The sequence below is a fragment of the Oryzias melastigma genome, linkage group LG10 (genome assembly GCF_002922805.2).
Source record: "Oryzias melastigma strain HK-1 linkage group LG10, ASM292280v2, whole genome shotgun sequence".
In the NCBI taxonomy this organism is placed as follows: domain Eukaryota; kingdom Metazoa; phylum Chordata; class Actinopteri; order Beloniformes; family Adrianichthyidae; genus Oryzias; species Oryzias melastigma.
Window position 1 is genome coordinate 18,959,190 of NC_050521.1, and position 8,770 is coordinate 18,967,959.

Here is an 8,770-nt window from a genome sequence, read left to right on the forward strand (position 1 = left end):
AACTATAACTAATTACTTTTTTGAAGTGAGATGCCCAACACTGCTTATTATATACCCCAGGACGTCTGGTGGCAAGTGGCCGCCGTCAGGAGATGTCCAATCAGAGCTGCTGCCAGCCAGCGATCTGGGTGCCACCGCCCACTTTCGTAAATGTGTCATACCCGCCTGACTGACTGTCGCCATCTACATTCATGACTACACCAACGAATCTTGAAGATTCTGCCAATACCTCTCCATTGAGAAGGACCGGCAAGATGGTCAAAGTGGAATTTATGTATCTTTACCAGAAAAATCCCAGCCCTAAACATAACCCTAACTGGTTCTGGTGTTTTTCTAGGGCAAGAGGATGACCTTTATTCAAACTTCGGTCAGGGACTCTGGCGCCATCTTGGGGCCATGTTGTTGTCTGTGGCCAGGTCCTCTTGTCCCCATCGCGCAGTAGCAGTTGTATTTGTGACGGTATCATAAACAAACAGCCTTCCTACAAACTACTCCCATGTTAACAATAGGTAGGCAAAGCAGCAGTAATGAGGCAAAAAGACGTTTTCTTAGCTTAACTGTGTTCTTCCATGAACAGCTGGAGGACGATAGCTGTGTGTCAGACTGTTTAATGCACAGCCAAGAGAGATCACATGTCTCCTGTTGCAGTTTCTCTGCACTGGCTTGGAAAATTTAGATTTAAAATCCTCCACATTCCCACATAAAGCCCTTAATGGGATAGCTTCATCCTTCCTCAAAGAACATTTGGTTTCTTTAAACTCCACGGGAACTCTTCACAGAACTTTACTTGTGGCTCCCAGAACCTCCAGGGCTGTGGAGGCACATCGTGTAGCCTTGAGGGGTCTTTTCTCTGGAGATGACTCCCAGTTTGGGCATGGAATGTAGACACTGTGATTTAGGACTGAGTATAAAACATTTTGCATATTTTTGCGGTTATATATAGTTTTTTTTTTTAACATATTATAGTTCTCTGAAACACTGTGGGCTACATTTCTGATTGAAAAGTGCTACCTGGAAAAGTTGAGCTGAGTGGATTTGACTCAAAGAAGTGAATATTGACTGTAATGTGTGTTTAATGGGCTTATAGCATTCAAGGTGGGTTCCCTTTGGGGTTAAAGATTGTTCAGACAGCCAGTGCGTGAGCGTCTGTGATTCTTGTCAAATAACCTTTTCACCCTGACATAAAAATCAAAGCACGCTAATGATGCAAATACTGGCAGCTTCATTTAAAGCACATTGATCAAATGGAGCTATAAGTGCCTCAGAAAGGTAGCAGGTTCTTCAGTAGACACAAAAAGGTTTCAGCTTTTGTGTCTCGTTTCTGGATTTTAACTGTCATAATACACAAAAGCAAATGTTTTCCTTCCCAACCTGCGTTTTGTTTGACCAAGTGACGTCTATAAAATCAAATAGTTTAGCGAAGCACATTTGCTCAATTACCTCACAAGCGTTAGATTCATAAAATGACTTGCTTGACTGCCCATTTTCTTCACAAACACTCCACTGGAGTTAAGACTCAGGTTGTAATTTGCAAAACATGCTGTCAGATAATAACGGAGATGGGACGGCTATTAAATTATTTATCTTCCAAAGGTTGTTTCCCAACCACTTTCAAAGCTCACTTAAGGCTCTAAGTGTGGCTTACTTTAAAGTGGTTTTCTAATGACACTCACTTCACACTGAAAAGTTATTTATATGGGTCATAAGTTTAAGGGATAATGGGGTACACGGGTAAATAATTCAGATGTTTTTAAACACCCACACAGCGGTCATTATTCTTTTATTTAGTGTACTCATTACCATTTCAGTCGGTTTCTTTCGCCTCCAGCCATTCATATCTGATCCAACAAATGTTTCCTTTTGCTTTAAAACCTGGACCACCTCATATTTAATTTTAGTGTTTAAGAAGGGAGATAGATAGAAAAATATTTCAGAATAAAATCAGACTTTATTTTGATATCTTAAATGCATTTTTTTAGTCTCTCATGCTTCTAAGAAAACTATAAATGATTGTTTCCAGAAAACCTTTAAATTGTGATGACTCTTTAGATGATGCAACAAGTCTAGATGAGTTAAATGGATAAATGTATGCAATAAGACAACAAACGTTCAAGTTTTTAATGTGAACAAAGTAAGTGATTTTATGTCAGTGGAAAAAAAAACAACTTTTGATTGAAAGAAATAAAATGTAATGAAAGTGCAGAGAAAATTTGGGTCTCTGCCACAACTGAAGATGGAACTCAAAAGGAACAGGAAGGGGTTTCTAACCCACTGTTACTAATTTGTGTTTTTAAAAAAGCTTTTTTTCTAATGCTTTTTTTGTGAGACTGACACTATGCCCAAATCCCCACCCTACATAATCCCTAATTATTAAAAACCTACATAGTCACAGGCATTCCTTACCAAGAAAGAGGGTCTATGGGCAGGGATAACCAGCTTAGTTTAGTCTGAAAAAAAATTGTCCCTTTCTAACCTTGGAATTTGGTTAAAATGTTTTAACATTTGAGTGTTTAGTGTTTATCAGCACACTTTACAATTATTTAAATAAATACACATCATTCCAGTATTGCTGTGCCTGAAACCAACCACTGTTTCCTTCTTCCCAAACAGGTTGTAGTTGTTGCAGAGACCCCCCCCCCCATGCTGATTGACACCACAAGGTCAGCTGGTCCAATCAGCTGACACCCATCAGCTGGTGACAATTTAAAAGGCAACCTGCAGACAAGAGAAAAAAAAAATTAAAAAAAGAACACACACACATATGTCCACCAACACATACCTTGAGGGTCATGCTGACAAGGAGTTTCAGTAAAAGGCTACACAGATTTGTGGAAGAGGGGGACACACTTCATGTAGAAATAAAGGTAGGACCAGTAATCTGTTTTTCTTGATGGACAACATTGAATGAACCACCAGTTAAAGTTTGATAAGAAATATTCATTTAATTTAGGTATGTGAAGTTTGACCCATCCCCTGTGCAAGTGGTGAGTTGCAGACACAGCTGTTTATGATTTTTTTTTTTTAAAGCTGGAAATAAATTGAGGCTTCAAACGGTTGAAAAAAAAATAGAGAAAATCCAAATTGCACACCACTCCTCTTTTGTTTAGAATTATAAATAGTTAAGCAAACATAAAGAATCCTTCATCTTTTGCCCTGTGTGTCTGTGTGAGTGCAGTGCTCTTTAGAAATGAAACATGGGCAGCAGAGTGCATGCTGCCAATTGAATAATGAAAAATATTTTCCTTTTTGCTCTTTAAGTTGTAAATCCGACCCCAGAGGAGTCGGTGCTAAACCAGCCTTGAACCTCACTGGACATCACTAGCCAATGAAATCAGAACTAAAAAAGTCTTTTAGAGGATGTGAAAGTGTTCCTCCCCTATACTTTTATTGTACTTACAAGGCCATAAAACAACTCATTTTGAGGCGAGCAGTAACAGTTGAGGGCCGCTGAAGTGCTGGCTGCCCACCAAACTTTTCTCACAATGCAGGGTGATATGAAAAGGGGCGGGGGTGCTCTTCTCCACAGCCATTGACTGACATGCTTCTTCTATCAGGGCTTTGATTGCGACCAGTAACACTGCTATGGTTGGATGGATTAACGATGCCATCTCAGCCCATCGTCTAATCCTGTTTATATTAAATAAACCTGCTCCTCGGAGGGTTTGACATTATGGATATGTAGCTGTGAAAACCAATCCATCACCCGTTTCAAAGAAATATATCAATCCACTTACAGGGAACAGCCTCCAGGTCAGCTGAGTGCAGGCTCCGCATACTAACCACCGCTCGCAGATAGAGCACACAGCAATCATTTCTAAAGTGAATAAAAAAATCATTTGCAGTCTGATCGTCGTGTAATCGTGTATAGATTTAATAAAAAATAACTTGATATGTTTGATGTTCTGAGAGGAGTGCTGCCTAAGCTTTTAATAAATTACTTTATGATCTGAACGACTAAATTGGAGCAAATCTTTTTAAACAGAATTGACAGCACTTTTTTTTACATAACTTCAACAAAGTTTATTTTTATTTTCCCGCACGGAAAGTCAGGATCACAAAATCGAGATGTCACTCGAGTTTTGATCAGAAAAAAACCTCAACATCCAAAACCAATTCAGAGAGCTTAATTTGACCCATGTGATGGGCCGCGACCTGTCCACCGTGCACCCCCGCATGACTCCAGCAGACCACCCACAGCACTGGATGGGATGCATTTGGTTTAGAAAGTCAGTGAGCGAGAACCTCATATCTGAGCGGGCGAAATTTGAACTTGTAGTTTGGATTTAACTGGCCGCCAATAAAAAGAAGCTAAAATTGGAAAACGAAAATTAATCTCCCAATTCTCATCAGAACTCGAGCTAAAGGATTTTTAGAAATCAACTGGCGGGATTTCAGAGAAAATGTAGTGACTGGTTGCTCCGTGTTGACCTTTTTTTGTGCCTCACTGAAATAAAATGTTCTTTTATTTTTTGCAAAAAATTACCTAATCAAAAGAAGGCTATTCAACCTAATCATGCTTGAATGTTAATGAAATTAGTTCAAACAAGACTGCAAGGGTCCCACAAGAGAAAGGAAGTCTATTCCTCCTCATTTCTAAAGTGATTTATTTATTTATTTTTAAGGTGTGGATTCTACAGTTGCTTTAATGTTGTATTTAACACAAAAAATAGAAATCAAGAACAACTTGAGCATTGACAGATGTGTGCATTATTGCTTTGGGCGATTTGAAGCTTTCTGCAGATGGTTTGTGTTGATGTAGTTGAGTTTTGGCCAAAAAGAAAGACGATAAAACTGCAAAAAAAAAATACAGCTTTCAAACACGCACATGCCTTAACAACAGGTACTGAGCCCCAAAACTGTTAATAAATTTAGTTGTTTGATGGACCAGAATGACCTACAATAGAAAGCTAATATAACAAAAAAATATATTATTTGGCTGAATTCCTTGAAAGACTTGTGTAATTTGCTTTTTTAGTGAAATTTGATGAATAGCATTAAACCAGGATCACTTCAATTAGTTTTATTCAATTTTTTTTTTTTTTAATAAATGTTTAACTTTGGTTCAAGCCAATATGTTTAAGAATATTGACACACTGTAGCTTGGAAAAAAAATCATATTTCATTAAAAAATATATATATTTGTTGAAATACATGATAGATTTATTTCTAAAAGAATAACAGTAAATTATACCTGCTTGAATAAATCAGTTTATAAATGTCTGACTTAATTTTTGGAACTTTCTATTGCAGAGTTGTTGGTCCTTGAGTCAGCAGAGGTCCATCCATGAATTCTTGATAGCCATTCCTACATGGCTTACGGCAGTGACCTTAAATCAAGCAAAAGAAGAAGGCTGCAGTGCTGCCCTCCCTCCAAGATTACTCAAGGCTGACCTCATTTAACCAACATCTCCTGCAAACAAGTCAACGATGAAACCTCCCGCTGTGGGTGAGGACTCAATCTTCTTCAAAGGATACCTTGTGTTGGGCTTTAAAAAAAAAAAAAAAAAATCTTCTAGTCACTAATCCAAATGTATAAAGAATATTCCACTGGAAGAGATCAAGAAGAAGAATAGCTACGACAGAGCAGTTCAAGGTGAAAGTCTATATGATTTTCAGTGGAAATTCTCCATGTACTGCATGTTTCTGGAACACTGGTGTCCTCCACCACCCCAAACCATTCATGTTAGATTCACCCTAACATAACCTACCATGTCTGCAGAATTAAGATACAGCTCAAATCACAGATATGCTAGAGATCCTATAGTCAGGGACAAAAAAAAAACATAAATGGGCCAATTTTGCTTTTGCTCCCATTTGGCATGAAATGAACTCAAAAGATCTAAAACTATTTCTACTCGCATTAAACAACAATTCATCTCAAATGGTTTACAAATGCGCATAAAGCATATTTGTAAATGTAAAATAAATTTTTGTATTTTTATAAAACTGAATTATTTGTAAACTTAATATTAATTTAAATTTTAACTTAAAAATGAAGAGGAAAAAAGAACTCATTTTCTAAGAAGTTTGATAATGGGGTGGGGAAAACACAAAAAGAGGTACTCTTAGAAAATGAAGCTAAATGTTCATTATGTGTTTTCCCCCTGTTTTATTTTTGTTTTTTTTAAATGGGATCATCAAAAATGTTATTTTTCTACAGTAGTTTAGAAATTGATAAATAAATAAAGCAGTCCTTGCATGTGTGGAGTTTTATACATGCTCATCTGGGACTTATGGTGGAAAATGATGCCATAGTTATACCCAATAAAACAAAACTGTTCATTTCAGAGTGGTATTTTGTTGAGACCGGTCATAGGCACACCTGTGCTGTCTAACCAGCTTCTTGATATGGCACACCTGTGAGGTGTGATGGATTATCTCAGTAAAAGAGTGCTCACCATCACAGATTTTTCTTTACTTTTAAACAATATTTGAGAGAAATGGTTATTTTGTGTTTGTAGAAAATGTTTCAGATAATCTGAGTACATCTCATGACAAATTGGAACAAAAACGTAGATTTTATTCAATGTAGTTCAGTTCATAAAAACACGTACGTCAAAAAATTTCACTTGCCTTCACCTTTTAATCAGGTTTGAACACTTCAGTTGACTGTATCCATGTGTTTTTCATTTGTACTTCTTTTCAGTGACATGACCTTGTAGCTTAAAACGCATTTCCCAGAAGACTGTCGCATATATTAGACAAGACAGCTGCGTTTTCATTCTCCTCAAAGTCGAGTTCACACAACAAAAATTATCCTTAATCCCATCTTTTTCCTACACAGCACTCCTCTAAACTCATCCTCTGCTTTGAAGCTGTAAATGATGAAACACACGACATATAAAGGATTATGTGGATGTTAAAAGAAAAATGGCTACCATTGAAGACGCCCGCATGGATGAAGTAAGATTTCTGTCCGTGAACCTGCACCTCGAATGTCATCCTTCAATTGGATGACAGAAGATGCAATCAGTGCTGCAATTAACAGGATGAAGTCATCCACTTGTGTTTTTGACCCTCTTCCAAGCAAGCTGATTAAAGCCAGCTTCCAGTGCCTCTCCTAGGAAACAATTATTATCATAAGGTGTTCTCTGAGTTCAAGTCTTTACCCCAAAGCTTTCAGAGCAGTTATGGTAATTCTTCTGTAATCCTCTTATTCCTGGTGCAATTTTGGGAAAATATTTTCAAGCCACCTGCATTTCCACCTGAATGGTATATAGATTGCATATTAGAAAGACTTCAGCAAAAAACTCTGCAGCCATTTCCTCTAAACTTTCTACAGTTTCATCGGTTTATAGAGATCTGATGGACTCTGAACTGGTGCTTCTATGTCCCTGTAGTTTTCTCTGTTTGCATCTTTTACATTATTATCATTTTAATGCTTTTTCATTAACTACAATGTGTTTTATTACTTTAAAATATGCGCTGAAAAAATGTAGTTAAAACCTAGCTGCCACCAAGCATGCCATCTTTAATGTGGAAGTTTAGGAAGGTTTCCTAAAAAAGGGGAAATTGGAAATTAGCCTTTTTAAGGAGGAACAATTCAACACAACCTACCCAAATTATGCCATGATCACATATATGAGGAGTGTGTGTTTTCTGTCATTTTTTAGCATTTTGCAACTTTGTTAAACATCTTAAACTCTAAAAGAAAGTTTGCTTTTATTTTTTTTAACTCTGTTGCAAAAGCAATTTTCTGTGGCCTCAGCAACAAACTCACCTTAAAACTCAATGTCTTTGATTTTTGGTTTAAAAAAAGTGATGCAACTCAGCAAAGTTTTTGTTTTTAAACCTATATTTTTCTCTTTATTTTTGTTGACTAAATTGGTACATCCATTTATTTCTTAGGAGGAAGCATAAGAAATGACTTTCTACTGGTTAAATCATGTGATCTCCAGGTAAATGACTTGGATTTGACCTGATCTTAAAAATGACTTGATTATAGAAAAATGCTCTTCTTTCAGCACTGATTATTGCAGTGCACTTTACTCTGCCTCGAGATTACAAGCATTAAAGCTGACACAAAATGCCGCCGCCAGGCTTTTAACTCATACCAAGATAAATGAGCACATTAAACCAGTCCTTGCTGTTCTTCATTTTCTACTGGAGTTTTAGCACTGAGGTAAAGATTTTACTGCTTGTTTTTCAAGTTTTGCCACTCACAGCTTTGCGTGTTTTATAGATTCTATGGCATCTCTTTTTAAAAAAACGTATTTATCCCTTCTCTATACAGGCCTTTGGACTTATTTTGACTCTCTTGAGGTTTGAAGCTATGATGTACGAATGTTCAAAGTTTCTGAAGACTTTTATTGGGTGGCAAGTGAGAACAACAGAGTGGAGGACCTGAACAAAACAATGTATTTTAAACAATTGCATTTATTTAATTCATTTTTAAAGCATTTTAATACTTGTTTGATGATTTCTTAATCATTTCTCAATAATGACACTAATACTGACTCATAAAACAAATCATACAACAATACCAGAAATTTTTCTGCCAGTGTCCTCATGGGTGCATAAGCCATACAAATAGCTTCAAGTGGGGGGAGGAGCCAGACATGTAAGAGGTGGAGTCAACTGCAACGTGCCACCTCAGGAAGAGTGATTCATCACATTGGGTATATTGTAGGAGTGTAATGGTTAATCGATCTATTCAACCAGTTTGATCTGTCTGAGGCCTATAAAGTCGTTTCAAAATGAAATAATTTTATTATAATCGATCTTGAAAATGCTGTTTGGACTGAGGAATGTTAGGTTTATTCTACTGTAA

At 36.9% G+C, this 8,770-nt stretch overlaps 1 long non-coding RNA gene across 2 annotated transcripts in view; it reads left to right on the forward strand.

Moving 5' to 3' along the window:
- Window positions 1-2,646: 2,646 nt before the first annotated feature.
- Window positions 2,647-8,770, forward strand: part of LOC112153533 — a 20,531-nt gene continuing 14,407 nt past the window's right edge. For both annotated transcript variants that reach the window (XR_004948563.1, XR_002920515.2), the window contains exons 1-2: window positions 2,647-2,864; window positions 5,251-5,446. This is a non-coding gene — a long non-coding RNA (uncharacterized LOC112153533). The remainder of the gene's footprint in view (window positions 2,865-5,250; window positions 5,447-8,770) is intronic.